The sequence below is a fragment of the Vanellus vanellus genome (genome assembly GCF_965231255.1).
Source record: "Vanellus vanellus genome assembly, chromosome: Z".
NCBI classification, from domain to species: domain Eukaryota; kingdom Metazoa; phylum Chordata; class Aves; order Charadriiformes; family Charadriidae; genus Vanellus; species Vanellus vanellus.
This window is the reverse complement of record NC_138908.1, coordinates 20,184,429-20,201,314: the sequence shown is the minus strand read 5'-3', so window position 1 is coordinate 20,201,314 and position 16,886 is coordinate 20,184,429.

The following is a 16,886-nucleotide window of genomic DNA, read 5'->3' as shown; positions in this document are numbered from 1 at the left end:
CCTTCCCGGCCCGTTTCGCTATCCTGATACTCTCCCATCTACTGCAGGCGTCTCCCGGGATGACCTGCCTGCCGGTCCCCTCGGCTACCTGAGACCTGCCCCGGGAGGTCCCAACGCAGATGAGGGAACTCACCGTCCCAGAATTTGTCCCTCCCCAGACCTTTTCCCCACCAGCGCCAGCACGTCTCCCTCCTGCTCTCTGTACTCGCGTACAGCACAGAGTAAAGAAGTACGCAGACGGAGATGCAACCTGTGGCGAGAAACTTCTCATCTCTAGCGGCTTTTTATCTCCACTTTGCTTAAAAATTGGCTTTTTCCGCCCCGCCACCCAGTTGTTGAGCTCACATATCAGTGAGTGTTTTAACAGTTTTTTTTTTCAGTTTCTTTCCTACACCGTATGAAAAACTAGGCGAGAAGTATAATCTCTTACGTAGATCGCATGTACATAGTACCCTATGCATTTAAGACAAAATATATAGTGTTTGTGCCACCAAAACATCTCTCTAGTGTCAGACACTCCCCCCCCCCAATGTCAGGTGTCACGCTGCCACTCAAGGCACGCTTGCTGACAAACATAATGTGTCCGCGTGTAAACTGTTTTCGCCATTCCCCCCACCCTGTTTCTAGTTTATTTCTTTCCCACCCTTCATTCTCGCAGACCCTGGGAAAGCTGCTGCTGTTTAGACTTTGTCTGTGTCTAAGGCAGGACATTTTAACACAAATTTGAACAGGGCTAGGGCAAAAAATGTTTTGACTGGCGTAATTTTGACAAGGTCATCTGTCATGTGCTGTATAGATTGATAACACCTAAGTTAAAGGCAAACACAAGCAGGAAAACCCCCCGATTTTTATGGGTTATAAAGTTGGCTATAAAAACCTTCTTTATGTCTTTGATCAATTCCATTGTGCAACATATAATGAATTTTCAGCTCTATTAATCCACTTTCTTAAGTTCTGAAAGGCTGACGCTCAGCTGAGGGACAGAGGTGCGGGCTGGGAGTCTGTCTGCACGCTCGCCAGCCTGCGCACACTCATCTGCGAATGGGCACGCTTGGTTTTCTCGGTTTTCACTGCATTCATACAGTGTCTCGTCCTTGGCCAGCTCCCTCCTGGTCACAATTTTATATCGCCCTTTCCGACTCTTCTATTTTTTTTTAATGTGCACCTCTGCGTTATTGTCGTTTTCCGTACCGGACATCTTTTAAAAATACTGAATTGCTTTTAGTGGCAGCACTCTCTAAAAATTCGTTTCACGGTAGAAAAACGTGATGAAGTGGGGAAAAGCTCCTTGCTAATGGGCTTAAGTACATTGTCAATATCTGCGCTTGCCTTGAGTTGTTAACAGAAATATTCCATGAGGGTTCATATTAGGAGGACTTTAATCTCTTACTGTGGGTTGGTTTTGGTGTTTTTTTTTTTTGTTGTTGTTGTTGTTGTTTTTTTTCAGCTAGAAAAGTAGCGCTTCGAGCGATCAGGGTGTCAGAATAAAATTTATAGACGCCCTGACACTTTGGGACCCAGCCTAACCGGAGGAAAGGGGAAGGATGAAGTACAAGGCTCGCCGCCGTCCCCCATCCTTAGGGCCGGGTGGGCAGCGGGAGCCGGCGGCGCGGCCGGCGAGCAGCGGGCAGCAGGGCGGGAGGGAGCCGGTCCCCGCAGGCAGCCCGTCCCCGCACCCTCTGTCTCTGCCCGCAGGTCCGGGGAGCTGCGACCCGGCAGCAGCGGCCGGCGCTCCCCGTCACTCGACCGGCGGGGGCCGGCGAGACCCAACGAGCCTCGTCATTCGGCTTATATTCCTTAACGACAAGCACCCCCGCTGCGCCGGGTTCACTCGACCCGCGCTGGGAAAGGAGGAGAGCGACGACGGAGAAGCTCAGCCAGCAGCGGGGAAGCCGCCGTGCCGAGCGCGGCTCCCCGCCCCGGCGGGATGGCGGGGAAAGGCAGCGATGGGTCTGGTCAGGACAGAAAACGGCACCGTTCCCAGAGCTTTCCAAATATCACCGCTCCCGGCCCCTTCGCGCCCTCGGAAAGCGCAGAACTTAGCAGACCTGCGAGAGGGGCTCCCAGCCGCGGAACCTGCCCCTCCCGGGGTGGCTGTAGCCAAGCCTGACCTCTGGTCTCGCTTCCCCGGGCAGAGCGGTGCCTGCGCGCCCCTTTTGTCTTCCCCGAGTTTGTCTACGGTCCATTTGTTACTATTTCTTGGTTGTTGGTTTGGCGCTTTTTTTTTATTATTTTTTTTTTCCCTCCTGGATGTGACTTCTGTGCGTAAAGATGCAGAAGAAAAGAAAGGAGTTTTTAACAACTGCCTCCTCCTTCCCCTTCTCTCAGGCTGTTTCATTATTTAGAGGACGAGCGCTGAAACAAATCACATTGACCGTTTAGAAAGCGATCAAACCTTTATAAAAATCCATCGCCTACGAATCGATTGGTGAATATTTGCTAGGAATTTGTTCAAAAGAAATAAATAAGGAGGGTAAGTGTATTAAATGCAAAGGGGGAACACGGTGGTGTTTTTCTTCATTGATTAATGACCTCTAAAATAAAACAAGCGGGAAGAGGAGCCAAGATCGATAAATTAACTACCCAAATTCATCATTTTCCCTGCGATTTTTTTCATTTTATTTTCTTTTCTCTCTCTTTTTTTTTTTTTTGTTTGTTTGTTTTGTAAATAACCCTTAGGAAGGATGCTCGTCTCTTTGGAAACTTGAAGGCTCTATTTTAGGCTGGGGGTAGAAAACGGAGCTAAACCCCTCTTAGGAAGGATTGAATCGGGGACACCCTATCTGATTTCGTTTGACACACAATTAAAAAGTTTGCCTTTCATATTAATTAATTCTCCTGATCTGGGGAAGACAAATGGTCGGTTACCTCTGACAGGAGTCCGATAAAGGATTCAGCAGCTTTCCTTCTTGCCCTAGGCGTCTCCTCATTCCAGTTTTAAGGTCATGAGCGGCTGAGTTAATAATTCATTAATATAGACATTTATTCAGATGGGATTCACGGGGATTCGCGCTCTCCTACATCTCACCGTTTGGATGTAGTTTCCCTCAAAGAGCAGTGGAGGGGGAGGAGATGGGATGGAGGAAGGCTCTACACAATGCACGGACCTATTTCTACACACGTGGTTCAAACGCCGTACCCCCAGCGAGAACCCGCCTGGGGCAGGTCAGCCTGCATCCCCCCCTCTCTCCACCTTCCCCCGAGCCCCGCACGGACGGGCGGCCTCAGCGCTGCTGTGCTGCTGCCGCTGCAGAACGGGGTCGCGTCCCGGGCCCTCCCCTGGGCAGCGGCGGGGCGAAGGGGTGGCCTGGCGGCACTCGTCACCTCCCGAGCGTTTCCTGAACTGAAGTCAGGCACTTCCTCTCCCCCCTTTCCCCCCCTTCGTCGCCTTCTTCTTCCCCGAAATTAGAAAGCAACCAAAGCGTGGAGAGACCGGGTAAAACTGACCAAAAAAAGGTGTTTCCCCCACGCCCGCCCCTCACTGACAGCACGGCCCCCAGGGTCAGGCAAGGGCTGAGGAGCAGAAAGGGCTGCGTGGGGCGGGCGGTGGCAAACCCCGTGGGTCGAGACAGGGCCGAGGGAGGCGATCCTGCTCCCGACAGGCCGGACCTCCGCCCGGCGGTGCGCAGAGCCCCCTCCTCGCCCCAGACAGCCGCCGCGCTCCCAGCGCAGCCGGCTCAGTCCCGCGGCCAGCGCTGTCAGGTGAAGGAGACACCCACGGAACCCCCCCCCCCCCCCCCCCCCCCCCGCCACACACACACACGCTGGGGGGGATTTCCCTCGTGGGAAAGGCCCCGTGGGAGACCCCCGCGGGAGGAGCGGCGGCCGCAGCGGCCGGGAGGGGCCCCAGGGGGCGCCCGTGCCCCCGCCGTGGGCGAGAGCGGGCGGGAGGCGCAGCAGGGCCGGGGGCCTCTCCCGGCGCGACGTGGCTACGAGTCCGTTCCACACACCCCCACCCCCAGCTGCCCCTGGTGCCCTCTCTCTGGGGGCGTTGGTGTGCGGCAGCCCCTGGGAGGTGCTGGTCCCTGGCTGAGCCCCCACCCCCCTCCGCGGGGTGCCGGGGGGATGAAGGGGTCCCTCAAAAAAGGGGCTTGGGACCCATCCTTGGGAGCAGGTAGTAAGAGAGCAGCCGAGGAGGTCTGCTGCAGGCCTCTGCTTTGGGGAGAACAGAGAGCACCTGGCCATGTGGAATTGGACTGAGATTATTAAATGATTTGGCAACGGCCACCAAGCAGATGCCAGCCAGATGCATAATGACTTTCTGCCACTATTGACCTGATACGGATGTGAACTAGTGACCTTTGAGGTGAAATGCTCTATAGTCTATTACCAATTCCCTGAGCCACCGAATCCCCCTCACAGACAGATTCAACTATTTATGTCCATCAGCAAAACAAACTCTGCTCCAAGCAAGGCACATCACAGATGGGATGAGAAAAGGAATTACTCACTTGTAAAGACAAAGTAAAAATAAATCAAGTCAGGGTACAAATAAAGTTGAACTTAAAACATGACAAATTTGGGTTAATTTCATTCCTATTTTCATGCACATCCGACCTGAAAGTATTCTCAATTATTTGTGAATTAAATTAATTATTCAAATACAGGTTTTGTCTTTGGACTTTTTATTTTCAACCAAAGACACAGTTTAACCTATAATGCAGTATATTAATACAGTTTTCCAGATAGCATTATACAATTTAAAATCCATTCTCTGGGTGATAACAAGATTAATAGGCAGAATACTTTGAGCACATCTGACATCTTTAAGCAGTTTTTGTGATTTTTTGACTCCTGCATGGCTGAGTGCACGCTCTTAAATGTATTTCATTCACCATAGCTTCAGGAACGGTGTAAGTATGCACTCTGAAAGGCAGACCTTCTTTACAATTCCTGATGTCAAGCGTTCCAAAACGGAGTGACTCAACATTGTGAATGCTTAAGCAAGACTGGGTGGCTACTTCAAACAGCAAAACATAGTCTACAGAGTTTTCCTGTACTTTATCTAAAAACAGCTCTCATAAATATGGAATCTATTAAATATGATTGTTTGCATGTGACATGAGAATGATAAGGTCTGGACAAAACTCAAGAATAGTAGCATTTCAATGGTTAGTACTGTCATGAGAATGCCATAGTTTTACCATAATGTTTGCAGAAATAAATGGTAATTACAGGGTTCTTCTTAAATTTTGGCTTAGCATCATAATCATGACTCAATGTTTTTTAACAGAAAAAAGAAAAAACAGAAAACCCTCACACTTTACGTTTCCCACTTAACCGCTTTTTCACAACATATACTTTCCTAACAGATTTTTCTAGGCCTGCACTCTGGTAATTTTTACTTTTTTTTCCCCTTCGTAAATCACCAGTGAATCTGTTGATGGGGAAAGGAAAAGACTGACAGCCTCAGGGAACAAAAGTTCAAAGCAGGGACCATGTCTTCCTTTGCCTGGTGTGGTAAAAGGCTGCAAGAACATGTTTGAAATACCTGCCCTGCCAGTGTTCTTCATTTTTTTTTTGCTGGACTATGTCTGGTAGATGATTTTTTGCTTAAAATAAGCCCGTATGTGGGACTTACTTCAGTAAGTCAAATTCTGGAATCCAAGTGTTCGCTCTGATATCATTATTCAGGAATAGCTGTTTTATCATAGAATCATAGAATGGTTTAGAGTTGGAAAGGACCTTGAAGATCATTGAGTCCCAACCCCCCGCCATAGACTGGAACACTTCCCACTAGACCAGGTTGCCCAAGGCCACGTCCAGCCTGGCCTTGAGCACCTACCAGTTTTGGTAAACTTTCCTGTGTAGAGAAGGCCTTGGGGAGAGGGTAATAGCTCTTCTGGCAGAGATGTGTGGTGTGTATCATGCATACTTGAAAAACGCCTGGTCACAGCTTTAGCACCAAGTGGAAAACTTTGGGCTGCTACAGCAGTACTAATAAATAGCACCTCATGACCAATGGAGTTTACTAGGTAAATGAATAGAACTGAACATGAAGATGAACTCTCAAGGAAGAATATCTAAAACAACAATTGAAATAACTAAGTAACTACAGTAGAGTAGTTGCCACTCCACAATAGTTGCTTTAGTTCAATTTCTGATGCTTTAGCAGACAAATGTTTGTTTCAGTTCTTCATGTGGTTAAATACTTCCCATAACATTATCCAGAACTATGGGTTCATAGCAACTGAAGTCCAGAACTGAATCCAGAAATACAGCTGCTCAAAGAATAAATGACATAGATAAAACAACTGGCTTTTGAATAGACAGCAATCATACTGCAGTTGGCAATTTTCTGCAGCGAGGCTTACTTTCTGGCATCCTCCAGTGTAAATTATTCATGGCAAAGGAAGCAAAACCAAAACAGCTGATGCACGGAAATACATGGAACGACCACACACCTTAGGCTAGAAACCTGCCTAAGCACTCCATTGTGAAATCCTGCATTCTTCCCTTCTGACTAACAAGAAGCAGTTTTTCTAGTTTCCTGTTTGCCTTCTGACAACCAGACTGGCCTTATTATTTCACCTTGTGCATCCGTGCTAAATCTATACTGGGAGCTAACTGCCTTGTTTGGAGAAAACAAGTAGGCTCTCTGTATCCTGTCACACGTACTTAGCTTCCATCCAGCTGAACAGACATTAAAAAAAGACAACCCTAAAACCCAAAGCTCTTAGAGATACATGATTTTGTGAGCTATTCCACATTTGGCCTGCCACAGGTTAGGTGTTCTGCTACACTGGCAATGCAAGTACTGATTCTTGGGTTTAGAAAGAAGAAATAGAAAGTGCAGACTGGAAAGAAACACTTTGGTCACTGAGTTCAAATACACTACCATTGCAGGCAACTGTGGAATAGCTGTTAAGATCAAAAAAGTTAAAAAATAAATCCCTTCTTTCTACTGTACGCTGTAAGAGCTCTACCCTCTCCTGATTCCCCCCAAAATACCCTATAACAAACTTGAGACTTTTAGTAAAGAAGACAAAAAAATTCCCCAGAATAAAATGTGCCATAGGTAAAGAAATGGAAAGACAAGGGATGCTATGGGTCTCTGCACTAGGAAAGGTAACGGTCAGGTGAAAATGCACAGCTGACCTTAGAAAGTGAATACCCCACATAGAACAGAGGAAATCAAAATGTTCCCAGCAGTCGCTGATAACCACAGGGAAAGGTTCCACTTGACCAAAACGTATTGATCAGTTTTATTTCATAAACATGAGAAAATCTTGACCAGGTAAAATTGAGAACCCTCCAAGATATTAAGCACATCAGTGTGCTTGTAGCAATTCCTGATGCTTAAAAGAAAGACAAACACAGATAATTTATCAGAACACAATTCTGTGTCAAGAAAAAGTAGAAAAAAAAATGAGGCCAACCACTGCATTATGTGATATATATATATAAGAAGGACAAAGGAAGTGGGAGCCAGCCTATAGGGCAGGTAACGTCTGCACTGACAGATTGGAATAACCATTAAGGAAAATGAAGGGTTAAGAATCAAACAACAAGCTATAAAACTCCATCTAACTTCTTGACAACAAACTATGCAGGAAAGTAGCAGAGACTTAGGCACTGGCTACCTGCATCCTTACTGTGCATACTGTCTACAGAACAGCTAGTGGCTACAATGGGTAGAAGGAACTTGCCCAGAATGTGAGGACTCAGATGGCATTCACTGCTGTTCCCTGTGGATGACTGGGTGAAACACATGAACAAAAGTCTGAGCTCCTGCCTGACAACCACTATAGACAAATCTCACATTTCAGAGCCACTGGATAAACCATGTTCACCTGTAAGAGTGTCAAATCTATACATATGATTCATTCCTTGCAGCCACTGCTGTGATCACAAGACTTTGGTTCCTCCCCAAAGCCAAGAGCAAACCTTGGAATGTTGTTCCTCCCACACTCCGTTTCTGGTACGCAAACAGTTCCTCTAGCAACATGTATGGGATATCTCCTTCCACTTAATCTCAGAAGGATTACCATTGCTGCTTTTGGTCCAGTGAGAGAAGTCCACTACAGAGATCTTAAGACACATTGTTCAGACCTCCACAACAGCATAGACTGAAGGTCTTGGAGTTTGCAAACTACAGAACTTGATTTTCCAATGTTACTTTATGTTGGTTATTTAATTTACAGTATGAGAAAGTGCACTTTAAAACAGATCCAACAGTTTATACAGCACACTTATAGGACAACATGTAAACAGCTAGGTGCGGGTGTTCCATATTTTGGTAACCTAACCACAGCATTATACTTTCGCTTTGGAATTTGTTCTTAAAGCATAATATGCTATTGTCCTAAAATAACTTACCACATCTCTTCTGAAGCTTATAATCTTAAAACAGAAGTAGGAAAAGGAATCACATCCTTATTCAGTCTGTATCAGCCAGACCAAGGCAAAATATCCTCAGAGGCACGTTAATTTAAGTCTTGGGCTGAATGGAAGGGACCTCCCACGCTATTTGTTGTGCTGGCTGAACATGCTGTAATTTTTAGCTGTCAGGTGATAAAAATAAACCATAGCTGGTAATTTCTTCACACATACAGATACATTGAGAAGAAATTCTCTGTGTGTGCTCCTTGTGTGACACTAGAGGCTGATATACACAGCCTTTGTCACTTAAAGAAGGTGGGTGCAGGAGGAACTTGCAAAATGACCTCTACCACTCTACCAGAAAAGCATATGGGATAACTTTAAGATTTCTTTCTCTAATGAAAGGTCTACTAAACAGAATGTGCTTACTGCTAAACTTGAACATGTGTTTATTGCTACCCTATTTTAGGGTAATTAGACATACAAATGCATTTATTCTTCTGTTGTAAAGCTCCTGGTAACGACTATTGTTTCCACTAGAGCCTTTATGATTTTGACTTTTCCAAAAGTTAGTATTTTCAACCTATTACATTTATATTTCCAGGGAATATCAAAAAAAGTCAGTCATGTTGCAAATATAATGCATGATTAGGAACTCAAACAACAAGCAGTATATGCAGTTCGATAGAGTATTTTCAAAAGTCAAATTAATCATTACGTGTGCTGCTTCTTTTCAGACATACAAACCCAAATTACATTTCATAAATATGGATGGATTACTGTGCTATTTATTTGAAATGGATTAATAATATTCTGGAATGTTACCACTCCTTTTTGTATGAAACCACCCATTTCTCTGTCAGAACACACTTTTAATGCATGCCAGTCAAGTCAATTAACCTAGGGTTCTCCGACATTCAAAATCTTCTGTATTTCAGAATAATTTCCTGTCTATTCTGCACCTACATGGATTCTTAAAACATGCCACACACTTCAATAGAATGGCACTACTTAAGATAAAATGCCCTAAACCCCACTGATAACCTAAAAACTTTAACAGTGACTTAGCTGTTAGTCACTTAGGGTACAAGTGAGCTTCATTACAGAGATGAAACAAAAGGACTCGGCACACAAGTCCAACCTAATCTAAATCATGACCTGTCCTAGCCATCTAAATTAAACCTGCAATGTTTTTAAAGTTCAGATTGATTCTAGCAAGAAATTAAGTTTACTTTCTCTGTTGCCAGGTTGCTGTCCTTTCTGTTCCTGATCTTACTCTTCTGCTCTGTTAAATTTCCCTTTCTGTGAGTAACCCTGGCACATACCTTTCAAAATATATTCTTCCTGCCATTTTGCCTGTTAATTTGGCTGTCCACCATGCAGTCTTATACTCCATGGAACTTCCTAAGAGTTCTGCACATTTGTGAAAAAATCACAGAAGAGCAGAGGCAGAAGAGCTGAGTAGCTAGCAAGAAAGCCCACAGACACTTCTTTCAGAAATAAGCATCAGGAATCATAAAGATATAGTGTACAGAAAAAAAGAAAAAAAGTACAGATAATGTTTTTCTGAGCACCTCTTTCAGGCTGTAAAGCCTCAAGACAAAGGCTTTACAGATTTGACATAGAATTGCAACATTGGACTCCCTTCAGTGCATGCAGAACAATGTAGAGTAGTACAGACCGTGAAGAAATGTTATATTAAAGCATTTCTTTTATGATTATATAAATAGTTCCAAAGCAAAAATAATAGGGCTGGAAGAAAGAAAATATGTTAAGCAAAGACAAAACATGCACTTTAAGAAGCTCCCTTAGTACATAATTTTTTCTTTTTTATTTAATTTTTTGGTAAGAAAGAGTAAATAATAATAATAATAATGGGCAAATATTGATGCCATCAGCACATCCCAAGTCCCACTGAATTCAGCAGGACAAGTCCTATAATAAGCACTATCAGGCACTCAGAGTACAAAACTTCCATTTTTAAATTAAGCACTCATTGTCCATCTTACCATTGCTGGAAAATAATGAAGATTTGCATGCTTTGATCTCATACTTTAGACAAAAGCAGTAAGAATAATTTTAATACAGATTTATACCATGGCTAAAGACTACAGTAATTCTCTTGAATAGTGATTTGGAGAGAAAATGATTCCTCAGCTAAAACCACATGACCTGAAGAAATGACAGAATCATTATTAATTCTTTTTAACTTTGCCTAATCATGTACAAAGGGTGATAATATTCACAGACTGAATTCCGAATAACCTGAGAACCTCTTTGAGGTTCAGCAGGAGAACTCAGTTTTTCCACAAAGCCTTTTTTAAGCAACATGACAACATTCAAAGACACAATTTTCAGAGTGTATCTTCCATGGAGTACACTCAATGGCTATTTCCTGTAGTATTTTTTATGAAAGAGAGTTTTCCAGAATGGGAAATGGTATGCTGATGTGTGTGTCAGCAATATAGCATTCCCTGAATACAGTTTGAACTTAAGCCACAAAACACTTACCTCCATTTGTTTCTGTTAAAATCTGTACATAGATACAGAATTCTGGAAATTAATCTGATGGCTATGTTACCTTTGTATCCTAAGAAGTAGATTGCAAATCAATAGGGGTTCAGTCAGAAGGAATAGTCTCTGCATAAGCCAGAGTATGATACTGGATTTATTAGATCTGTTTTAGTATTCACTAGAATTTTGGAACATATTTTCACTTGACAAATGGCCAAGGTATATACCTGAGAAAAAGACTGGTTAGTTAAATGTAGTCACCTACTAGCTTGAATATGCATGTGGAAGTTACTGTTTCAAAAAAATTAATTTTGTTAAGTGTATTTAATTTCAGCTTATTCAATGGGGTGTTTACACTGTACTGAAAACAGTTCCTAAGCCTTTTACACCTAGATTGGTACAATTGTATCTGTTTAAAATCAAGTGTGACTGTGGTCAGCAAAGTGACTATATAAAAATGGCACTTTCCAACAATCTTACTCTTGGTCTGCATTGAGTTGTAGCTGCTTTTCCTTCTTCTACTTTTCTGTGATTAAAATATATTTTTTACTACTTTCAATTCCTGGTAGTTGTGTAGAATCAACACAGCTGTGGGAGAATGAGCTAGATTCTTTTCAATTTATATAAGATAAGCAGATTTATTAGCTAACCTCTGATTCTTTAATCTTTATTATCTGTGATATGGTGTGATCAGAAAAAAAGCAGCATTACTTTAAATCACAGGTCAGGTTTTCAGGACTGGCTGCATTGAAGCCCCTCAAAAGAACAAATGCAATATAAAAAGTCTAAGAGACAATGAAAAGCACAACCTTCATTACACTATAGTTACAGCCACTTAAAAGCCATACTTTAAGCATTTTCCCACATAAAATCTGTTGAAAAAAAATCACTAGTATTTGATACCTTGAGTGTTTGATTACTGGACTCATCTAAAATACATTTTTTATTAAATACACCAGTAATATTCATACATTCTTATAAATCTCTAAAACAATGACCCAAGGATAATGGAATTAAGATTTCATTTTTCTATCCTTTTAAGATTTCAGTTTCTACTTGGGAAAAGTCAGATCACTTACTGAAATATCCCAGATAATTTCAAAACATTCTGGAGAATAGATGTTGACATAAAGAGGACTTGACTATACAAAATGTTTAAAATAACATAATCTACAAAGAAGAACGAACCGGTATTTTGATGGTCTTTTCAAGAAACCCAACAGATACCAAATGTAACTAAATACAGCTAAAAATAATACCTATTAATTGTCTATAAGATAAGAGTTGGTAGAAAAGGGTATTTGATTTACGAGGCAGGAATACCACGAGCATCGATAAAGAATGCAAACAAGGAAACTAGGTGCAATTCCTTTCTGGAACCAATGACTAGTGATTTAGTTTTACATATCTTAGTTTTACATTTCAAGAAAAACTGAGCAAAAGACCAGTGCTAATAGACACTGCGCTGCGAAATGGAGTGATCTAACACCTAAATACCTAAGCAGACTTGCCAGACTGTATAGCATTAAATTACATCTGGGCAAATGAATACCAAATTGGCAGTGCTGTATGCATAAAATAGCCTGGAAACAAACATTTTGCAAATGACATACAAGATTTGCACTGAGACAAATAGAGACGAAAAGAAACAGGACCTAAACCTGTTTATATCCTGAATAGTGTGCACAAAACTGTCATATAAATACGTTGAGACAGGATGGCTGAAAAGCCATGAGACTTCAGCAATGACATTCCTTTCTTCATGATACTATGTACTGATAACTTTGTTTCTGTTTCCAGACTAGCTATGCTCCCCAATAATATAATAGGCAAACTTCCCTGTCTGCAACAGTGTCTTTACAGAGGTACTAGTTCTTTGTAAAAAGCTTTCATACCTTCTGATGAAAAATGGTGTACGTGCTATTACACCTATTAATTGAATTACAATGTAGAAACCCACACACTGGCCAGGAGAGTTGGTTATTAGCCACCAGACCACTTCTGCTGGCCTGCTTTGTGCTCTGATATGTACAAAATACTCTTGAGAGTGTGTGCCTGTGAATATGGGCGTGAGAGAGAGGGACAGAAAGAGAAAGGCAGAATGACAATGTGCATAATAGATCTCAATGAAAACAAGAGCTAAATCAATCTGGGTTGCCAAGAGACCTAATATTCTATTGTGATCAAAATAATGCCAAAGGAAATAGAGAGGTCAAGCAGCAGCAGCAAAAAGATTCATCATCAGTCAGGGTATGAAGATCAAAAATACACTCTTAAGTGTTTCACAGTGCAGAGGACAGGGTCCAGCCTGAGAGGAAGCCAAGAGACCTTCTTTGAAAGATATTGCCACATTTGCAATGTGTTACAATCACTAAAATAAAATAAAAAAAAAGAATGATGAATAAATATTAGATGGCAACATGCTGGATCTTCTATTGGTAACAGATTTTTTTTCTTAAAATCTGGACTGATAATTGTTTTACTTTGTGGCATTATTAAGAAGTTCTCCACCATCAAAGAAAGATTAACAATGTGAGAACTCAGAGGGATTATAGAATCAAGAAAAACTGTAACTGTTTAGACCAAAGATTTGGCAAAACATAACAGTGCCTTGAGGTGTTGGAGCATAAAATGCTGAAAGTATTTGTGGCTTGAGAATTGTGACAGGCTCAAGATTTGGAATTACAGAATTGTTAGTGTTGGCAGCTTCGTTAGAGGGCAGCTGACTCACAATGATCTTAATTTTGTTCTCAAAGTGGGATGTGAACAGTTCACAAAGTTCTGTTGATGGAGGAAGAACCAGATTAGACAGCTTCCCTGCAATAAAAAGTTACAAGAGAGTAGGGCACTCTGCCCATTCAGCAATTAAGTTGGAATAATAAGCAGATCTGGCTTGTTTCAAAACATGTCTGTACACATTTATATGGTCCAAATTTGTAAGTGTACATGCAGTCAAGAAGTCAAGAAGTCCTCAAACAACATTTAACTTGCAGCCCAGAACATTCACTTTTGAGTACATCTGCCAAAAAGAAGACTACAGAAGTGGTATGCCCTTTAGGACATTATGAGGATGGTGCAGCTATTATATACGTGCAAGAAAATCTGGAACTTCCTGAAGCAATCAGCAGTATAACAGGAAGCTGCTTTTGTCTGGCAGACAATTACATTTAGTTAAAAATGAATAGAAAGGTAAGGTATCACAAACGTTACTTAAGATTTATTCAGACTTTATTCCATTAAGATTTTTTTTTTTTTTAATTTGGCCAAGAATAAACGGTAGGAACAAGTAAAAAGAAATAGCGTAAATTACCACCTCCTTCACAATTTTTCTCTACAAAGCCTCTTATCAATACCTCTAACACAGCAGATGGCTATCCTCTAGATGAAGAAACCAAGCCGGTGAAAAAAATAGGTCTTAATCCTACATGGAGTAAGTATGGGTTTAGACTTCATACATAAAAACACATTCTTTGAAATCAATGGAACAAATGTCATGTGAACAGCTAAACATACGTGCGGTATTTGAGGGGCTTTTCTTATTTGTCCCAGGACACAAACATAATTGTTACAAAACAGAATTAGGACACCAGAATCTCCTATTCCCACTGCCTCTGCCTTTTACAGCCAACCGCAAATAGAGATTGCACTGTCACATTTCATTCCCAGCAGCTGAAGAACAGATGACTTTATAAAGCACTGTCCACACCTCTGGTACTTCTGAGGTGACAACCTATGTCAGAACAGCTTTATTTATATTGTTTTCCTTCAAGTGGGCTGTCTCAAAAGTTACTTAACTGATGTTAGAGGAGTGTTAAACTTTAAAGATAAAAGGGATGAGAATTATGAGGTATGAAGGAAAAATCAGACATGCTGAAAGAGTATCCGAAATGAGCTCAATAATAAGGGGGGGGTGAGGGAGGTGAAAGTTAACCTGCCTTACAGAAGACATGGAAAGAAGGTTCCTGCACCATATGGGAAGCAGGCTAGTGCCTAGACAAGAAACATGAGCAGGAAAAAAAAGTTAGTGCAACACCTTAAAATGTTACCATTGCTGATAGTGTAGAACAGAGGCAGATTGACAACACAGGAAAACAGATTTACTTTATTCTGTGGCTGCATCTTCTATGATGGGTCTGTCCCAAAAAGCTCATGATCTCAACTGATCTTTCAGGAAGTCCCACAAAGAAAGACAATTTGATTTAGACTACAGAAAGCCTTGGAGGCATGTTCTGTAGAGGAATTCTGTGCTGTCAGAGGATACTGTACAACCTGTACCTTTAACATTCTCAGTGATTTTGACTCTGTGCTTCAGCTATAGCCCTATTTTTATTATGGTATTAAGTAAACAGAAAGCCTAAACCTGGAAAACAAAGTAAAAAAGCATTTCATACACCATCATAAGACATAAAAAAATGTCCCAACGCAGTAAGAGTGCCTCTCTATCCCAAGGGGCATGAGTCTGGGAGACAAGATCCAAGAGTCCTAGATATTCTTCTGCTATCCCTGCTTGTTGTATGAAGTGTGTGGTATGTACATGCAATAATAATTCACAATGAACTAGTGACATTCATCTAGAGAGGATGGAGCACAAAGACCACAGCTTCATCTGAAAGCCTGAGAAAAACTGTGCAGTGGTTTTACCTCATTGCAACTGGTAGTAGCCACAGTACTGCAGCATTCAGACCATTTATTTTATGAATTTCACAGCGGAAAGTCATTCAGCAGAAAGTGGTCCAGAAATGAATTGATTTCCTTTGCCTGTGCCCTTAAATTTGATGAATAGAGCTTTTGGTAAAGCTATTGAAAGTCCTATTCGTGGCAGCTAGATCACGGAGTACAATGTTGTTTTTGGAGCTAACTCTGAGAATGGGACATTTAGGATTTGGGGGGTTAACTACATATTGCAAAATCTTTCCTAAATTGCCTCCACATTCATATAGGTTTTCCCTTGTTTCTCTTACGTTTTTTCCATATTAATTACTAGCAGAGAATTCTTCAGTTACTTCTGCAGGATGAAGAAGAGGATAACATGTTGCTATTTGTTCTATTTTAGGAAACTGAGCAATTTGCTTCACCCTCAATGGCTTCAGTGTTTATTTTTGTAAGATTAAAGACAGTGCATATGGCAGTAATTCTGGTATTTCTTCTTGTGGATGAATCACAGAGAACAGTCGGACACATTGGGAAATCATATTACTGTGTATTTTATCATCTGAAAATCTTGTAAGCTGTAAGTGATAGAAGTTCAAACCCTCAGTAAAAACAGGAGGTTAACAAAATCACAGAACATTTGAGGTTGGAGGAGACAGCTGAAGGTCATCTTGTCCAACCCTCTGCTCAAGCAGGGACACCTACAGCCAGTTGCCCAGGACTGTGGCCAGGCAGCTTTTGAATATCTCATCAAACGGAGACTCCACCACCTCCCTGGGCAACCTGTGCCAGTGCTCGGTCAGCCTCACAGTGAAAAAGTATTTCCTGATGTTCAGAGGAAGCCTCCTGTGTTTCAGTTTGTGCCTGTTGCCTCTGGTCTTGCCATGGGGCGCCACTGAAAAGAGCCTAGCTCCATCCTCTTTGCACTCTGCCTTCAGGTATTTATAAATTTGGTGAGATCCCTCTGAGCCTTCTCTTCTCCAGGATGAACAGTGCCAGCTCTTTCAGCTTTTCTTCATTGGAGAGATGCTCCAGGTCCTTCATCATCTTCGTGGCCCTTTGCTGGACTCTCTTTGGTGTGTCCATGTCTCTTGTATTGGGTAGTCCTGAACTGGGGTTCAGTCATCCCTTCAAGCATTAAAATTGCATTAAATCAATACTTTAAAAATTAAAATTATGCCAAATAGTAGCTGGTTTTCCTGATTAGGTATGTTAATTAATAATATAAATTAATAATGTAACTGTGATGCTACAGGTAAGAGTTCTGACGAAAAAAACAGAGCAGCAAGAAAGCTGTTAGCAAGAATTATGCATGTGTGAACACAGCTGTGTGCTTTAGCTCAACCACCTGAATGTTTTAATCAAAACAAAACCAACAGCATTGTTAACACCTACATAAC